At 36.8% G+C, this 19,130-nt stretch overlaps 1 long non-coding RNA gene across 2 annotated transcripts; it reads left to right on the top strand.

Moving 5' to 3' along the window:
• Positions 1-12,968: 12,968 nt before the first annotated feature.
• LOC139079224 (uncharacterized) lies at positions 12,969-18,546 on the top strand. 2 transcript variants are annotated; one of them, XR_011532634.1, is made up of 4 exons: positions 12,969-13,264; positions 14,510-14,594; positions 15,816-15,869; positions 17,795-18,546. It is a non-coding gene; the product is annotated as an uncharacterized lncRNA (long non-coding RNA). The 2 variants fall into 2 exon arrangements; XR_011532633.1 differs by lacking the exon at positions 17,795-18,546 and having other exon boundaries at positions 15,816-15,972.
• The last annotated feature ends 584 nt before the right edge of the window (positions 18,547-19,130 follow it).

The raw sequence follows: 19,130 nt of genomic DNA, 5'->3' as shown, positions 1-19,130 counted from the left end.
TTCTTGTGTTAAATGTACATAGAAGATGGTTCTTTCTTTATTGTGTATTATATAAACTTGATGAATGACTGAGTTTATGCTGGTATCCTCTATACTGTGACTCTGGGAATGAGGATTCAACAAAAAAGCCTGAAGTGTTGGGGAGGGGAGGTGTCACACTATCTTTCTGCCCATTGTGGATCCCCCCCGACCTAGGAAGTGATGGACATGGTTGGACATCAAATCTGCTTGTGTAGAGAAGGTCTAAGGAGAGGGAGCTTGAGCTGTGAAGACTCCACCAGCTGTCAGCTGGTGATCTTCCTAATACCCCTTGAAAGAATTTTGAAAATTAATGTACTTACTCTCGTATTTGTAAGTTGAGCTCTACAACTTTTCACTACCAGTTTAAATATTAAGAAATCATATGGCTTCTGTCATATCATAAGTATTAATATTTTTAAATGAAATTTTTATATTATTTCTTAAAGTATATCTAACGGAACCTAATCATAATTACTATATATCCACAGCAATCTATTTTAAAAATAGGGGAATAAACTTTATTTTAATCTTTAATTTTACATCTTAACTATTTCTCTTTCAATTTATATTTCCATTACCATCTCCACTGGAATTTTATTCTAAATTATGTAGTGTCATGCTTAATAGTTTACATAAGCCTTTAACTATGTATAACCAACATTTTAGAAGATACTTAAAAAAATTTTCTTCTGACCATTGATTCTAAATATTTTTTAAAAGATGCATTCTGTTAGGTATCATTGCAATTATTGTTAATAAACATTTGCTCCAAATACCATAAATATGGTAAATGTTGTAAATAAGTTTTAAATATTAAATGATAAAAGACTGTTGGACAAGGAGATTTTAATAAACAAGTGAGAATTTAAAATAATTTATTTTCTGTATTCATTGATGCATATGCTTGACTACTAAAATGAAACAGAATTCCACATCATTTTTAAAAATCTATTTCATGTTTTTACAGATAAAAATCACTGAGTAATCTTTTTCCATTAATAAGTAGATGGAAGGAAAAGGTAATGTCCATCAAATCTTTATTTCTTCCAAGTGATAAGGCCAAAGCCACATAGTTTTCTCTACCGTATAACTTTATTTCCAGTGATTTACCAGCTAATGACTCAATTAGGTTCTCTGTTGCTGAAAGTAAAAAGTTGGAAACTCTTTGACTTCTAAAAGAATCTGCTACATTATATCAAAAAGGCTTTCTTAAGATTTATCAAGTGACTATTAATTATATCTGTGAGTTTTTCACTTGGAGGCACCTCATTTAACCTAACATACCACAACGAATAAAGTGGAATTTTATTATTTATGTCTTTACATCGTTGCTAAGACAATTTTTTCTGTTTGAGAAAATGCATTAATTTTGTCTGTGCTTTTGAGATGGGCCCACAGATCAGAACCCCTTTAAGGGAGGACTTGCTGCCCGGTCGTGGCAGTGTGCTCAGCACACCCCCACCAGCTGCCAGCTCCTTCAGGGTCTGTCTCAGCTTCAGAGGGCCACCTTGCTGGGTGACACGCACTTTTCAGGGCAGCCCAATCTGGTGACTGAGTCAGGTGAGGATATTAAGGCCCCATCATTTTGATGTGATGCCCAACCATTTTGATGGGCAATTCTTGCTCCAGAACTCCCCACGTGGGTTGGCCTAGGCGATGTTGGGCCTGCATCACAGTCAGCTTCTTCCTTGGCTCAATCTCACTTCCTCAACCTCTCCTCCATGGGTATTGATTCCAATTAAAACATTTTGCACCCTAGACTTCATCTGCTTCTGGACAATCTCACCTGTTGCAAGTTTGATTATAATTTTGTTAAAAGCTTGGACTTCAAATTTAGCTCTTTCTATTTATGGAAAATGTCTATCTTTTAACCAAACTGTTAACTAAATCAGTAAAAAAAAAACAAAACAAAAGAATGGCTTGCTTTCTGTCTGAAAAAGTCTGCCTTCATTTTATATTTCAAGTAAGCAGATTAAAATGTTTGTTGAGAAGCATTATTTTTTAAAAGTACAGAAATAAATCATAAAATAAATCATAAAGTGCAGTATTAAATATAATTAAGATACAATACTGGATATTTAATAAAATTTGTGTATCCCTTTTTATAAGGTATAAAACAAGATAAATTAGTATGCTATTTATCATTAGTTAAATGATAATAAGGGAATAAGGGGGGAACTAAAAGATTATTTAGGAAGTGACAAGTAGGAAAAAAGATATATTTTTGGTTACTCTTGGTCTTCATGTATTAAAAACTTGTGTTTAGTTTCTGAGAATGATTAAATATAAATTAAGCATAAAAATAAGAATAAATACATTTTTAAGAACTTGCCATCAATGTTTTCCTATGAATTTAATGAAAGTTATAAGATGTCAAATTAATTGTTCTGAAGGTTTGCATATAATTTTAATTTTTATTAGCAGGAGGTAAATATATATTCAACATTTTATAAGATGAAATAAAGATTGCGTTGGAAATAAATATTTTATGATACAATTGATAAAATAGGTTTTGTAAAAAATATTTTAGCAACTCACAGCAAATATGAAAGAAATAATGATGTCTTTATTCATTGATTTCATATAGTATATTTCAAATATTTTGCAGTCCTTGAAAGCATTCTGGTTACGTTTAGGACTCAGCATTATTAACTTGTGTTACTCTGGTTGTTTGAAGAAGCTTTTCTTTGTAGCTAATGACAAGTTCTAAGGTGAGGATTGAAGTCGTTGAAAAGAATTGCTTACGTTTAGGGTAGATCCTAGTTTCAGGGACCCTAAAGTTTATATAAACTTTGTGAGTGGCTTTTGAAAGACAAAGGATACAACAAATATAGCTATAGATGAATGTGAGTATTTAGAATGAGAAAAGAAACCATAAATTTTAAAAAGCTGACAAATAGCACAAAAATCACAAAATCCAGATACGGTAGTCCCCCTTTATCCATTTGGGCCCCATTCCAAGACCCCCAGTGGATGCTTGAAACTGCAGATAGTATTGAATCCTATGTATACTATGTTTTTTCTTATACAGACATACCCATGATAAATTTTAATTTATAAATTAGGCACAGTAAAAGATTAACAATAACTAATAATAAAATAGAACAATTGTAACAATGTACTGTAACAAAAGTTACCATAGGTTTTAGCAATCTCAGCATACAATTTTGTTTTTTTCTTATTAAGTTGAGAACTTTCACCTTTTCACTTAAAAGAAGCTCTTTGTGGCTTCTCTTTGGCATATCCGAACTGCCAGCATCACTACTCTTGTGCTTTGGGGCCATTATTAAGTAAAATAAGGGTTTAGTTGAACCCAAGCACTGTGGTATCACCATAGTCAATCTGAAAACCCAGCGTGCCACTAAGCGACTAAGGAGCAAGTAGTGTACGCAACGTGGATACACTGGACAAAGGGATGGGTCACTTCCTGGGCAGAATGGAGCAGGACTGCATGAGATTTCAACACACTATTCAGAATGGTGCTCAATTTAAAACTTATGAATTGTTTATTTCTGGAATTTTCCCTTTAGTATTTTCAGACTGTGGTTGATCGTGGGTGACGAAAACTGCAGAAAGCAACACCATGTTGACAAGGGGGGGACTACTGTATGTGCCATGATATTTTTCTTAATAAGCTATAACTGCCTGACATCCTATAATTATTTTTTCTGAACTATTATCTGTAATCTGATGGCTTCTTCATAGAATAAAATTTGCAATATTTTTCCTATAAAGAAAATAAAAAGACAATTCAATCATTAGTGTGATTCGTCAAAATTTATTTTTTTCATTGAAAGTTGGGATGTGTAAGACAAGTGAGTTCACTAACAGATACATCTGCCCATCGTAGTACCATTCAGGGTTGGGCTTAATACTTACGGGCTTTCTGATGAATTCTATTTCTCAGATTCTCAAGAAAAAAAGAGAAAAATCCTACGTTTTTGATTGTTTATACTGCATTTTCTTGAAAGGAGAAAACTTGGATGTTGGCCACTCATGGATGAGAAGTGAGTCCTTGGTTTATCATTTTCCGAGTCTGATGATTAGATGAAGTTTCCATAAATTAATTTTTCAGTTTAAGCCTGGTTCCTCCTTCACCACCCACATATTTCCAGGTCCTATAGGGCAAGTTCACATCATGGTCCTACATACAGACCAGGATGACAGGTGAGTCAGTACAGAGGATGGGAATAGATTTCTTAGAAGCTGTTCCTCCACCGCACATCTGGTAAAAATGTAACTATACACTGATGTGACTGCAGCCACATAAATACGTGCCCCTAATGCCACGCTGAATGTATCCCCAGCTCAACTCTCCTTGGATAGATCCTAAAAATGCTCACAGCCAATCTAACGCTACTCCACGTAAGGAGAAGCATAACTGAAGGCGAGTCAGTATGGACACGAAGAATGTTTTCAACAGATTGCAGTTAAAATAGCTCACTTCCATAATTTTTACAAAAACATATGACTCTGAATACATTGCTAGTGCCTCTCCCAGGGCCTTAGAAGGGTCCCATGCCAGTGAGGGTCCTTGAAACCCAAACTTCAGTAGCCTCAGGATAAATCAACATCTATTCATGTTTAAATGCATGAGAGTATTTATTTTAGAGTCCAATATTTCTTATTGATGGTTTGTGCCTTGTTCTCAAGGGGTTTCCCTCAAGAGAGATGCATTAGTCCACAATTGTGGTTTTGATGGGTTTTGATTTTGTTTTGTTTTTGTTGGGAATGGAGAAGGAAGAATTAAAGTTGTAAAATAAAAATTGTCATTACTTCTGCAATCTCACTTGTTATCCATTCATCTCGGTTTAGAATATGCTGAGTCCAAAATGCCCATTTGGAAAGCAATTTTGCCTCTAACAGTGATGCTATAAGGCAGGAAAAGGCTGGAAGACATTTTATAATGTCTTAATAAATCATTAAAGTGAGCTTTCACTTTGTCCCCTTGGAGGAAAGTGGTGCTTTCTTCCTCTTTCCCTCTCTCTCGGCTTTCCCTCCCTCCCTCCCTTCCTTCTTTCCTTCTTTCCTTCTTTCTTTCTTTGCTTTCTTCTCCCCACCCCTTCCCCCCACCATCCCTCCTGCCTTCCTGCCTTCCTGCCTTCCTTTGCCTGCCTTCCTTCCTTCCTGAGAAGGGCTAGTGTGAACTCTGAGGCTTTCTAAAGATGGCCTTTAGGAAAGTCCACGAGAATTTGGAAAGCAATTTTCCGAAAACTTTCAGAGCACTTGTACACTTTGGCGAGTCTTTGCCTGCTCCATTGTGAGGCATTTTGCTGTAGCCCAGGGACTGGGCAAGCTTTTTCTGTGAGGGATCAGCTAGTAAATATTTTAGGCTTTGTGAGCCACAGGTCGCGGTTGCAACAACTGGACTCTGGCATTGTAATGTGAAACAGCCTCAGATAATATGGAAACGAATAAGCATGGCCGTGTTTCACAAAACTTTTTCTGCCAAAAAAAGCAATAGGGTGAATTTGGTCCGTAAGCCCTAGTTTGCTGAATGACCACAGCCATAGACTGCAAATACATCTGATAACAAGTGGAATAATAGACCTACATTTCTAGAGAAACCACCGTAAGTTCTTCAGAACTTAAAACCAGCATTAATTTTTGTTACAAACTACAGTCCATCTGCTATTAGCTAGAAACACGTTGTATTCTGATTCTTTCAAAAGGCTTTGTGCCAGAATCTATGTTGAATAGGGTTTAATTAGAAGAAATGTATTTAAACAGAACTTGGCAAAGTTTGTAAATGTTGCGTAAAGTTCCCTGTCAGACTTAAAGTATTACAAGTTAGTGGTGTTCACTCAACGCCTTTTATTGAGGTCAGACTTGGATGCATCAATATCCACTTCAGCCTGCATGTGGTTTCATCGCTACCACCCAGGACACCTACTGAATATCAAGTGACAGGCAAAGGTCATTTATAAGGTAATCCTGGTGGATTCCCCATCTACCAATTGGGGCTATGTTTATTGTAACAAGAATGCACCAGCTGGAATAGAATCACCCTCCATAAGAAGACTACTGTCCATTGGAAGCTGAAATGGGATAATTGTAAGTACAAAAGAGGAGATAATCTAGTAAAAATAACTAACAGAACTGTAACAAAGATGACCGTGACCCAAGAGGATCTTTCCAGACGGTGCCAGACACTCTGACATAACTGTGCTTGGAGAAAGCCATCTGTATTCCACGGACCAGGATGGGAGGCTGTTCGAATCAGAGCTTTAATTGAACTTTAAGCCAAGGAAGCTGGGTTGCAAACAGCCTCAGACACTTGAGGTGATGGCCGGAAATCCTCTATATGCTGGACATGGAAGGATTATCAATTCAACCTTGACCTTTTTCTTAGCCACACACCTGAACAGGCAAATCATAATCTATCATTAAAATTTTACCCTCATGTTTTGGGGTCTTTAATGACACAAAGAAGTGATTTATTCTCTCTGAGATACCTGTTCACACTAGGGTTTTGATAATATTTCATGATCTGAAAATCAGATTTCCATTGGAGTGGGTTAACAGAAAAGAGAAGAAAAGGGAGGCTACATACTATGCTTTCTTTTCTGTTATGCACGTTTTAATTGTATAAGTATAATTATTTTTAAAAACAAATATAAGGTTAATAAATCCTATTAATTACATCAAAGAATCCACCTATTAAGGGTTCACCACTGGATGTGCACAGAAGCTGACAAGGTGGCACACCAGCTTATGAAGGAAGAAAGGCTTTATTGTGAGGTTGACCAGCAAGGAGACAGGAGGGCAAGCTCTCAAATCTGTCTTGCCCATCCAAGGTTTGGGATAAAGTTCAAGGGATTAAGGAAGACTGGCTGGTATGCAGAAGCACTGGCAGGATGAGTTTTGATTGGCAGGTCAAAATTTTATCTTCTGCACATGCTCTTTGCTGGCTCACAACCCCTGAAAAATAGCTTTAACATCCTATTAGGATGGGGTCAGATACGGGAGGAGACCAGGAAAGGTACAAAGGTAAAGTTGGTATGCAGATTTAAGTCACTGCCTTCTCCATTGATAAGAGTTTCTAGAGATTTAAAGTCATCCTCCTCTTCCTGGCACAGAGAGGGAGGCACCCGGACAAATGGAGATTTCTCTTATAAACACAAATTTCCCTCACAAAAGAGTAACTTCTACTAGGTTTTCAGAGCTTTTCCTGTGTTTATTGTTTCTTAATAATCATCAACTCAAAATAGTCCTTATGCCAAAGAGGCATATTTTGGGGTGGGAAATTCTATTCCTGCTCCTGTGGTGACATACCCAGACACATCTGGTTTTTAAAGTATAAACCTCCTGGTTCAGTGGAAGCTTTGTTCTCTAAATCTAAACTATTAATAATCACTGCTGAGACAAATCCTGAGGTTCTGTCTGGATCCTGGAAATAGCTAACGTTTACTGAGCTCTTACCATGTGCCTGGCACCGTTCTAAGTATGTTACTGGTAATAACTGATTTAATGCTCACATCAGTTTTCTAGATGGCTACCATTATTGTGCTCGGTTCACAGGCGAGGCTCGGAGACTTATGTAACTTGCCAAAGGTCACACAGCTGGACAGTACAGAGTCATGATTCCAAACCAGGCAACTTAACTCCTGAGTCTGCTGTCAGCCAGCATTTACTCAATTACTTTGAATATTTTGCTTTAGAACTGATACCTTCTAAACTAAGAATCTCTGGCCAATTTTTTGCTGACACCCTTCCCTGGACCGCACACCCTTCCATTTGTGTAGAAATTAATGCAGCAGTGTTAGTTGCTTTCTTTGTGTTACCATCAGAAATACAACTTCCTAAATCTTTTTATTAAAGAAGTAGCCAAAAATAAATTTGAAGGACAGAGAGAGGGATAAAAGGATGTGAGGGGAGGTAGAGAAGAGAGAGAGAGAGATCAAAATAAGTTTGTGTAAGTGCTAGTGTGAAATCTCCCAGTGGTGGTCTTCTTCCAATTAGAAGGGGCTTTCCTAGCTGCTGCACCACCTCTGTTAACCCTGGCTCAATGCCCTTCGAGACCATGTCTTGTATTATCCTTAATTTACATCAAATAGTCCCTCAGCTTCCATAACACATGCAAGACCAAATTCATGGCTGCTTCCTGATACAGCTGCTTTCTGTTAAAAGGCTTGAAGTTACATAACGCAAAGTTTACTTGAGCATAAGTTTTACCAATACGTTTAACTTAACAAGGTTCTAAAACAGTCATAAAGTGATTCACAACAGTTATCAAGAAAGATCATCTCCGGGAACAAAGAAAAGCTGTTCTTCCTCCCACGCTCCCGCACAGCCTGGGGTAAACTGACTCATGTTCTCATCTGCTGCCTGCCCTCCCAAAACATTTTACAAGGCGAGGTTTTTGGATTTTCCCCCTTTATCCACATACAATTAGTTGGAAAATGTCCACAAAACCTTGTGTAACTTGCAAGCCTTTTCTTTCTCCTTTGCTGGGCTATATGCTGAAGTGCGGACTATGGAAGGTCACAGGGTGTGGCATCAACAAATTAGAACGGCGATTCTCGACACCAGACAGGATCCTGACCTTGGCACAACTGGAAAAAGGAAGAGAATAGTGTGTGTATACGTTCACCTGCGTGTCTTTGTGTGTTTTACAGTTAAATGTGGTATTAGTTTCCTAGAGCTACCACAACAAATTGCCACAAAGTTGGTGACTGAAAACAACAAAAATTTATTCTTTCAGAATTCTAGCTGCCAGAAGTCCAAAAGCAAAGTGTGGGTGGGGCTCTGCTGTCTCCTAAGGCTTTGAGGAGAGTCTCCTTCCTGCCTCTTTCCAGCTTCTGGTGGTCACTGACAATCTGTGGCCTTCCTTGCCTTTTGGCTTCATGACTCCAATCTCTGCCACTTCTTCACATGGTCTTCTTCCCTGTTGTTTCTCCTTTCCTGTTTCTTCTAAGGACCCTATCATTGGATTTAGGGCCCATGCTGATCCAGGATGGTCTCATTTCAAGATTCTTACTTTAATTACATCTGATAAGACCCTTATTCCAAATAAAGTCACATGCTGAGGTTCTGGGGTTTAGGACTTGAACACATCTTTTTGAGACACAATTCAATCCACTACAAATGTATTCTTGTTTATATGCTACATTCTCCCCTGAAAGTTACCATTCCTAACAGTTCTGGAGTTAAAACACCCTTTCCTTGGTGAAATGACAGTTGGTGGTTATATTTGTATGTGTATGTGTGTATGAGTGTGTGTGTATCATATTTACTTTTTTTGGTAAAATTAAAAGGTAGCAATTCAATTCAGTTCCCACATTTTCTTAAAAATACTCCAGGAAATCACCATCTGAAAACCATGTGCTTAGAAAACTGACCCCTACTTTTTGAAACTAATTTCTTATGTGGAAATGAGGTGGCCTCTGATTTTTATACAATGGACTTTCACATAATTTGCATTTTTATACATAATACAAGGGAAACATCTAAACTCCTTTCCTAAAACCCAAATCAGACTTACTTATACTAGAAGACCAAACAATATTTCAAGCTCTCCCACAGTGGTACTGCCTGCCATTGAGGTGTTCAGTTGGGGTATTTCACCGTCTTTTCGTATAGTAGGGTTTGTGAAATTTTCTGAACATTTTATTGTGTTTTGCATGTAACACTTTTTTTAAAATAAGAAAGTGATAACAAGAAAATAAGAATTGGTTTCAAACATAATGTAACTGAGACACAGATAGAAGGATTAGTTGGGTTGAAATGGTGACTCTTTAACCTCCATGGGACATATACCAGACTAAAATGGATGGATGCAAGTTCAGTTTGAAGGAAAATGACAGGATTAAAGACTGATATATAAATGGTGGATAAATAGCATCAATGATTATATCTACAAAGTGAGTCATGATAGCAGGTTCATCACACATTTTGAGTAAATTTATTTCCTTCCTATAACTTCCACTTCCATTTTCTGACATGTCTTAGGACTATATTATGACATGAACATAGGGAACTTTCTGTAGTTGTAGTCATAATCATAGTGATAGTAGCAGTAACAGTAGCAGTTCCACTATTAGTAGAAGTAGTTAAAAGCAATACAATGGCAGTAAAAGTAAAATAATCTGATTATATTACATTAAATGTGATGATGCATAAATTGTTCTGTAACTTGTTAAGCTCTAGACAAATGTTAATTATTTTCTGCTTTGTGACACAGTCTTCATTTTGCAATAAATACTCAATCAGGCATTGGTGAAATGAGAATGTCTCATTGACCTGCTGGGTAACATGGTTCTAATTCACAATTTTCCTTTACTAATCAGGAAATTAAGCTCTTCTGTGCAAGCTGAGGCCTCACAAAGAGGTGGATGAGATTCAAATATAACCCACAGACAGTTAGTGATTGTTTTGTCCTTGAATCTAAAACTTTCAGGCCTGACACACAGTCACTGTCCCCACCATTCCAGCTTGCCTTGTAGATAGATGCTTTGCATGTTTGTCACGTGGCCCCTGAAGTCACTCGTTCCTGAAGCTCTGGACGTGTAGAGGGGAATGGTGAGCACTACAGGAGAGAACGGGAGGGAGCTTTAGTTCTTCAATTGAAAGGAGTGGGGGCTCTCTAGAGATCTAACCTGGCCTCTCTTTGATCCCAATTCTGCTGCAATGATGTGAATAACTCAAGGAGGCCACTATGCTAAATCTGGAGTGATTGGCACCTGCCAACAAAGCCCCTTCACCACCATCACAGATACTCCTCCCTTTCTGGAACTCTTCTTCACCTACTGTTGCTTTTGTTCTCTTCAAATGTATAATTAAAGGAATTGATGTGAGATTTACTTGAAACTGAAAATTTAAAGGTAAATATATAAAAGTTATAGATCCATCACTGAGCCTACATCTAGTATAGCATCTGGTTCTAAGTCAAGGCTTTCTTTCAATCATATTTATATGTGAATACTTAGAAAAACCACTATTAAGCCAAATGTGTGCTAGCCAAGCCAGTCCATTATATTTATGCCTCCTGCTGAACGGCGTTATCCCCCCACAGGGGAATAGAGTGGATTTGCTCTTTGTCCTGTCTTTTCTTGTTATTAGAAGCAGCTTTATTTCAAACCTGAACTGGATCAACATAGTCCTGATATATATCAACTGAAGGTCCTTTCACATAAACGTGTGGGATGGGTAGGAGGGAAAGGAAATTGCGGGTCAAGAAAGTCATAAAGATATAATCTAAATCAAGGATTTGTCTCATTTGGACCATTTAAATTATCATTGTTCCTCTGGGAGGTATGGGGACTTGACATTTATCTTGGCAAGAGTATTGGGCTAAGTGCTAAATTTCATTGAGTAAATCCCAAAACCCACTGGTAACTCTATAATAATTATATGATATAACATCTAAGGCAACGATTTGCCCTTCATTTCTCTATAGTCTTCCCGATTTCATTTTTATACAGAATAAACAAACATGCACATATTGTAATGAATTAAGGGACATAATGAGGACATTGGAGATAAATTATGATTTAAAGTCATTCTTAGGAGTTATTTGCATTTGTTATTTTGGCTAAACTGGAACAAAGCCCTGTGTATGTCTCCAGGAAGTGAGAAGTTGAAATGAATTGTTCTGAGAAGTGATGCTTACCTCAGTTTGTTCAATTTTTTTCCCAGCAAATAGAGATTGGCTTTCAAAAGTTAGAAGTCATGGCCTACGTCCATATAGAATGACTTTCAAATAGAATGATGCTCATGAATTTTGTATAGAATGAACACATGTCAAAAATTTGGCTCATTAATGAGAGAAACAGAAGAATGGCAAATCTGGAGAGTATTTGAAGAGCAGGTGTTTATATCATAATTAGGGAGGGCGTGATGATTTGTTGGCTAAGTTAGGGACAAAACTGGTTAAATCTTGCAGGGCACGGTGTTTGGAGTTATCTTTTCTACAGGACTGACATTACTTGCATTCTAAAGGTATTGAAAATTACAAGTTAACATGTAAACTGATGGAGTCTAGGCCCTAATCAAGAGTAAGTTGCAAATTAAATAAAAGTAAAATCCCCTAGAGAATTCAATTTTCCTTGGACGTGCCACTTAAACAATGATGTGGTGTGATGTTAAAAGAACATACAGTCATTATTATTATTATTTTGCCTATTTTAGAGTTTGGGATGATGTTTTTTGACAGTTCCTCTGGTGATCATAAATAATCTTGAAAGATTACTGTCATTATTATTACTTGTAAAATTATTATTGAGGTCACATTGGTTTTTAACATTGTGTAAATTTCAGGTGTACATTATTATATTTCAGTTTCTGTATAGACTTCATTGTGCTCACCACCAATAGTCTAGTTTTTATCTGTCACCATACATATGTGCCCCTTTACCATTTTTGCCCTCCCCCCATTCCCTTCCCCTCTGGAAACCACCAACCTGTTCTCCTTAACTATGTGTTTGTTTATCTTCAACATATGAGTGAAATCATACAGTATTTATGTTTCTCTGTCTGACATTTCATTTAGCATAGTACCCTCAAGGTCCATCCATGTTGCCACAAATGGCACAATTTCATCTTTTTTATGGTTGAGTAGTATTCCATTGTGTATATATATATTATATATATACACACCACATCTTCTTTATTAATTCATCTGCTGATGGGCACTTGAGTTGCTTCCAAGTCTTGGCTATTGTGAGTAGTGCCACAGTGAACATAGGGGTGCATATATCTTTATTTTTAATTACCTAAAAATTCTGATCTCATTCTGGTTTTGATGGATTAATTTACAAAGATGCAGCAAGAGATGCTAATTAACCATATAGGCTTTCTTGCCAATCAGCAAATCCAGAGGCTCACAGGGTTGAAAAAACACTAAGCCCGGAGAATTAACTTGTCACTGGACAATTCATAAGGAATCTCAGATTGCATTTTCAATAACATCTGTTCTTCTTCTTTTTTTTTTTCAATTTCTCCTGCAGGTTCTTCTATTGCAAGGGTAGGAAAGCAAATCCGTACCTGAAACATTCATATCCACAGGTTGTACCTACAGTTTCTATAAATTGAGGAGAATTGCTCTCTGCTCAAATTCTGCCAAATCTGATTATGTTCTGCCTGCCTATATGAGACTCTGTAAGACACAGAGTAGATATCATTCCAGATTCCTGGGAGAGATTTGCGGGCATGGTTCTACTCGTGAACAACAATCCCTATGTCTTAATGATGGATTTGTCCTATCTAATCACAAGGAGATGTATTCTCGAATATGTTACTGCAGGTATAATCTTGATTGTAGAATCCATTTGTTCAATTATATATTGGCAAAAAGGAAGTCAGATTCTGGCAAATAACCACATTTCTGAGAAAAGTAAAGAAACTCAGAATAGTGTGTGTGTGTTTAAATTTAGGGGTCAAGGAGAACAAGAGAACATGTACAAATTAAGGATTAGAGAGAGATTCAAAAGAAGAGAAAGAGCTTCTTCTTTTACCCATAGGAAAATAGAACATAAAACGAATGCCAAAATATTCTAAAACAAAGAGCTATAGTAGATTCCCCTTACCCATTCGTTCTGTATTGTGTAAATTATATTTTGATCCTTTGTTTTCGGGTCAGCAGTTGGCTTTCGTGAAGTTGTTTGCTTCTGAATGAAAAAGGCTCCTGGGAATCTTGACTTAATTCCGGTGGACAATCTGAGAGTTTTCTAAGTGATACCTGCTCCAGCTTCAAAGCCTGTTCCCATGAGTTTATTTCTTGAAATATCAGTAGTTGAAAGCACCTGGAAGGTCCTTTTTACTGAGGCATTGAGACTATCCTTCCTTGGTAAAAGCTTGATTTCCAGCCTGTAGCTTATAAGAAAACTTTCAAGCATCTGTTGATGAAAGGTCCAAATGGCTGTGGTTAATTTATTAGAGTAAGCAACAGTGTGAGAACAGAGGAGAGTGAAATTCTTCATTGGGTTATAAGAATCAGTATTTCCCCTGAGGAGAAAAACATGCCAAGGACAGCAAGGGGATTGACAAATCTGTAAAATGTATAATTGCTGAAATTTTTCTAATGATTGTATTTTACCTACATAAAATTAATCTGAGGTAAGCTAAGCTTCTCTTTTGATCTGAGAAACTCTTCCCATACAACTCTTATGATAGTTGGTGTAATGAAGAAATATGTATACCTCAACCAAATTAAGTTACTTTTAGCATCTCTCTTTATATACAGTAAAAGAAGAAATCTGTGTGCATACCCGCTGAAATCTAATTCTACATGTAAAAGATATTTAATACACATGTGTTTAACAAGTTCAGAGTCTGATCTTGACAAGGCAAAATCAACAGACTTATCAAAAAATCTTTGGTCTTTTCACTAAGATAAGATCCTAGGTCCTGAGAATATTAACTTGACTACCAGTTCATCAAAGTGGTAGGGCATTATTTTAAATAAACATAGAATATGAAACAATTAGAAGGAAACTTAGCTCTTTTAGGAGTGGGGAACTTTTGTTATTTCTTCCTTTTTTCTTTTCAGATCATGGACATAAAAGTTTTTCCGTAGCACAGAAAGTGACTCTGGTGAGAGAGACCATCTGCTACCTGGGTACATTGTACAGAAGGTAATATTTTCTATGTCTTAGAGATGACGGAATATGTCAAGATAATTTGTCATTTTCATGTAGAGAAAAAATTCTAATCTTTAAGGTAATATTTGTCGGTAAAGGATTAACAAGCTATAAATAAACACATCAAAATGAGTCGACTTTGCAAAATTTTGACGTATTTCATTCCTTTTTTTATGATCATTTGCCCAAGACAAATAAGATTCACTACATTCAAACTTTCTGCAATTTGCTGTAAATACTCTTGTCTTTATGATCATTTCATGTTAGAACACTCTGATACTTTAAGACAAAACTATTCGCTTTATCCCTTTGAAAACAAAACTGCACCCCAATATTGTATACACAATTGTAATAGTGGCAATGCTTCAGTGTTCTGTCTTACTTGCATGTTATCCAGGTATCCGAAGATTATCCAGTAATTAACTCATTTAACATTGGATTAAGAGTTTAAATTAAGGATCTTGGGAATAATGTTTAATCAGATACGCTTTAGAGCATTAAGTAGTATTAATGTAAAAATGTTTGTCAAGACTATACTTTAAGTAAACACCCAAGTTTATATTTCCCTAATTTTAAGTATTTAATGGAAATACTACTAACTTCTCTGAGCACTAAATAAATACGAGAACTTTGAGACATTCGCATTTATAATCTTTCCATGGGAAAGTAAACCCAATCTTATAAAATCTCATAAAAATTTTATAAAACATAAAACATGCTTCTATAAGGGATAGTACATATAGTTTTTTTAAATCAATATTACAAACCAGTCCAAAAATTTATCTTGATTAAGTTAACTTAAATTCTTATGAAAAATGCTCTGAGCTTTTATTTTCTATAAGAAGGATTTTTTTTTCCTTAAAATTCTGGCACATTTAAGGTATTATAATTTCAGTTTCCCTATTTTCTTGGGATTCTGTGAGTATTAGATTCATGCAAGCACTTAAACAGAATAGATCGCCTTTATTTTGAGAGAATTTATAATGTAATTTACTAATATTCTTCAGAGGTTAGGAGATTTTATATGAGGAGAGGTATGGAATTTTCTGAGTTACAGACACACAGACACATGGAAAGCATGCAGCTTCCGTTGCACATCATAAGAGGTCAGAGGTAATCATAGACATCTAACCCACCCCCCCACAGTCCAGATCTCAAAGGGCAATTCTGCTTTCCAGTGAGTATGAAGTATTTTTAAAATTTATTTTCTTTCAGTTCACAGATAGACAAATAGATGAACAAATGAAAATGACTAACAAACTCATTTAGGTATGGATGGACGAACAGACATGACCAAGATCCAGAATAAACAACAAACAGAATTAGAAGGTGGAGGAGGGCATCGATAACAACAACAAAAAAGAGAGAATCAGCAAAAATAAAGCCCTGGTGCCACTTTGGGATTCACTGCTGCAAGCAAGAAAATCTCTTCCTAGGTTGAAACAGCCCATGAGAAGGACTTCTCAGAAAATGCACCTTAACTAACCCTGGCAGTTAAGTCCATTTGGGCGTGTCAGTGGGACATCCTCCAAAACTGTCAATGCGTAATTTTCAAAACATTAGAAACATGAATCTCTAAATAATAAATAAATATATGCCAAAATATATTTAACTTATTAGTGAGTAAGCAAGCAGAGTGGGAAAACTGATTCAAAAATTCTTTGAGAACCAGGGTATATATAAGCCTATCAGAAAAAGTGTACTGAAAGTATTTTCTAAGTTAAAGGCAAAGCTGGTTAATGTCCTACAGGGCAATAAACTATGTCATTTGGGATTATCTTCTGCACCCAAGCAAATTATTTGCATCTCTAAGAAAAAAATCTATAGATTAGCATCCAGTTTCACAGACTCTAGGCCCTAATTAATAGCAAATAAATCAGACAAACGAATCCCTTAGAGACAGAAATAATCCTTGGGTGTGCTCTTAAAGCATATTCCAGTATAGTATTAAGAGGCATGCAGCCATCCTTTTGCCTATTTCCAAGTTTCGGATAATTTTTCTTAATACTGAACAACTAGCAGAAAATCAGAGCCATATTTTTCTCAGAATGACTAATGTCTTTTGATTGTTGAGAATAGGAATTTTGAGTTGCCACAGATTTAATGTTTTGCTTATTCTCTGTAGTTCATATCATCAAGAAAGTGGATATTTTTGTTGTACACCATATAAAGCTGGATGGAGAGCTGGGAGTGGGAATAATTTCATCTTCAATAATATCTTATCTTTTTAGAGGGAGAACTCCGGAGAGTGATTGGAAGGCGGCCAGGGCAAATAACCTTGGCATCCATCTCCCTTTTGCCATTGTAGCTGTTTCTAATTAACCCCCTCTGGAAGTTCTGTGCCAGCTTAAATTCCGTGCTAAAATGCTCATTACTCTTATGTAATAAAACTGGCCCAAGTGCATTTAGTTGCAGAAAATAAAGCTACTGCCATAAACATAGATACTTTTAACACAGATGGCAATGGGATGATATTTTCTTCTAAAACAAATTTAAACGGTCTTGTTAGAAACCTTGTTAAACCTTGCACTCACTCATACACCCACTCATGCACCAGCACACATGCATACCACCCACACAAACCGACTCAAAATTCTTTCAGAATTCTGATGGCTATTTTTATTCTCTTTTATGTGCGCATAGCTCCTCACCCCCAGAGTTTCTAGTGAACATCTGCGATTTGTTTAGTTGGATGCAATATTAGCCAACTGCTAGGAGTTTACTTTCTGTTTCGTTTTGATCTCCTGCAACTCTGGACCTGGTTTCACACGTTACACAGAAATGTCAAAAATTCCCCAGTAACATCCCTAAAACACCTGCAAGCTTCCTAACTTCCTAACACTTGCAGACTTCCTAACTAACTCATACGAATTAGACTCGAGGAAGACCAAGTGGGACTCTTCAATTGTCTCATATTGTTCCCATGATTACATTTTCCAGGTCAATATTTGTGGGACAGGTGCATAGCCAATACAAAAGATTTCCAAACAAAGGAGATTCTCTTGAATTATACTTTTCCATGGCTTAGAAATGCATTCTAGCCTCTGGACTGGTTTTGTGACTTGTTGAACTTTTGAAATAAGTATGAGTCAGAAAAATGGAGACCTTCTGAAGTCCCTTAGAAATTGTAGTGGGAGGACTTCTGGGTGGAGAGTTCCGTGCCCAGAAGACTAATTTTTCGTGTTTCTGTCTAGGAGAGACCTTCCTCCTGTGGCTAGATGGCATGGCTAATACGGGACCGTGTGACTCTTCTGACAAAGCCATGGCATCAGTCATTTTTCTGTTTGACTTCTCCATTGATTTTGCACTGGTACTTTTCTGATCAATGAGACCTCTGTTATGAATGATGAAGCATTTTGAGGATGCCTTCAAATGTCTGTGAGTTATATCTGTGGCTTAATTTGTGTCTTATCTGCAATGATCAGGGACTTTTTGGCCTCTCCACAGACTCAGCATGGAAGCCTGTCTGAGAGCTTTGTGTGGAGGTGTTAAGCTGCCCTGAAATAGACTTCTTAGAGGAAGAAACCAGAACAGAATGTTCGCATAAAAGTGCTAGGTTGGATAATACTCATATTTAGCACTTCTACAGCAGTTTTCATTTCCCAAACACTTTACAAACAGCAACTAAATAAACCTTTCAACATCCCCATTAAATAGATAAATAAGCATTATTATCTTAGCATTCTGTTTGGGAAAGAAAAAACATCTTTACAAGTTTGTAACTGCAGGAGGAGATTATTTCAGAATAATGATTCCAACTCCTGCCTCTGTAAGCCAGTCTCCGGCTCTACCCGTTCCAATTTTCTTTTCAAGACAACCAATTAATTGGTGCCAGTGTTAGCCATTGTGAAAGTTCAGTCAAAGCCATTTCTCTCTGGTGTTGTGAGTTCAAAGAGTTACTAAGAGATGAGTGCCTGGGAAGGTTCCATTGTAGTCCCAACATGAGAAAGAAAAAATGAAAAAAAAAATCTGAAATCTGCAGAAGGAGTGAACTGCCTAGGCCTCTCTGTCAGTAAGTCCCCCTGGTGAGCACTAATGATGCTTGGCAGCCACATAATTAAACCCTCACCAAGGCCTGGTGGATGACGGTATACTGCTTGCATGTGACAAGCTTCCAAGATGGCAACTCTTTCAACAGCTAGGAGCATGGTTATTTCCCCTCTTCTTATTCTTGCAGAGGTGTAGAGAGTCACTACCCACCTGTTCCAGTCTCCAGGAAGACTTTTAAATTATGTTTTCTGTTTGCCCCACTTTTCTCTGAAAAAATATTTTGATAGCTTCTTTCTATTCAAAGAAGGCAGGTGGACATTCTTTCCTGCAACTAAAGTACAAGTAATTTACAAATGTTGGCATGCACAAATAAGTCATTATATGCCATCTTTTATTATTTGATGGCTTTGTTCATAAAAACGTCAAAGCACAAAATCAATTCTCATTTATGTTCTTCCATTTAAGTTGAAAACCTTCTTAAGATGTACAGACTAGTGGTTGAGTGCAGGTTCTGACATCAGATCGCTTCCTCAAGTTGTT

The sequence above is a fragment of the Equus przewalskii genome, chromosome 25 (assembly GCF_037783145.1).
Source record: "Equus przewalskii isolate Varuska chromosome 25, EquPr2, whole genome shotgun sequence".
In the NCBI taxonomy this organism is placed as follows: domain Eukaryota; kingdom Metazoa; phylum Chordata; class Mammalia; order Perissodactyla; family Equidae; genus Equus; species Equus przewalskii.
This window is presented reverse-complemented; position numbering and strand designations above follow the sequence as displayed.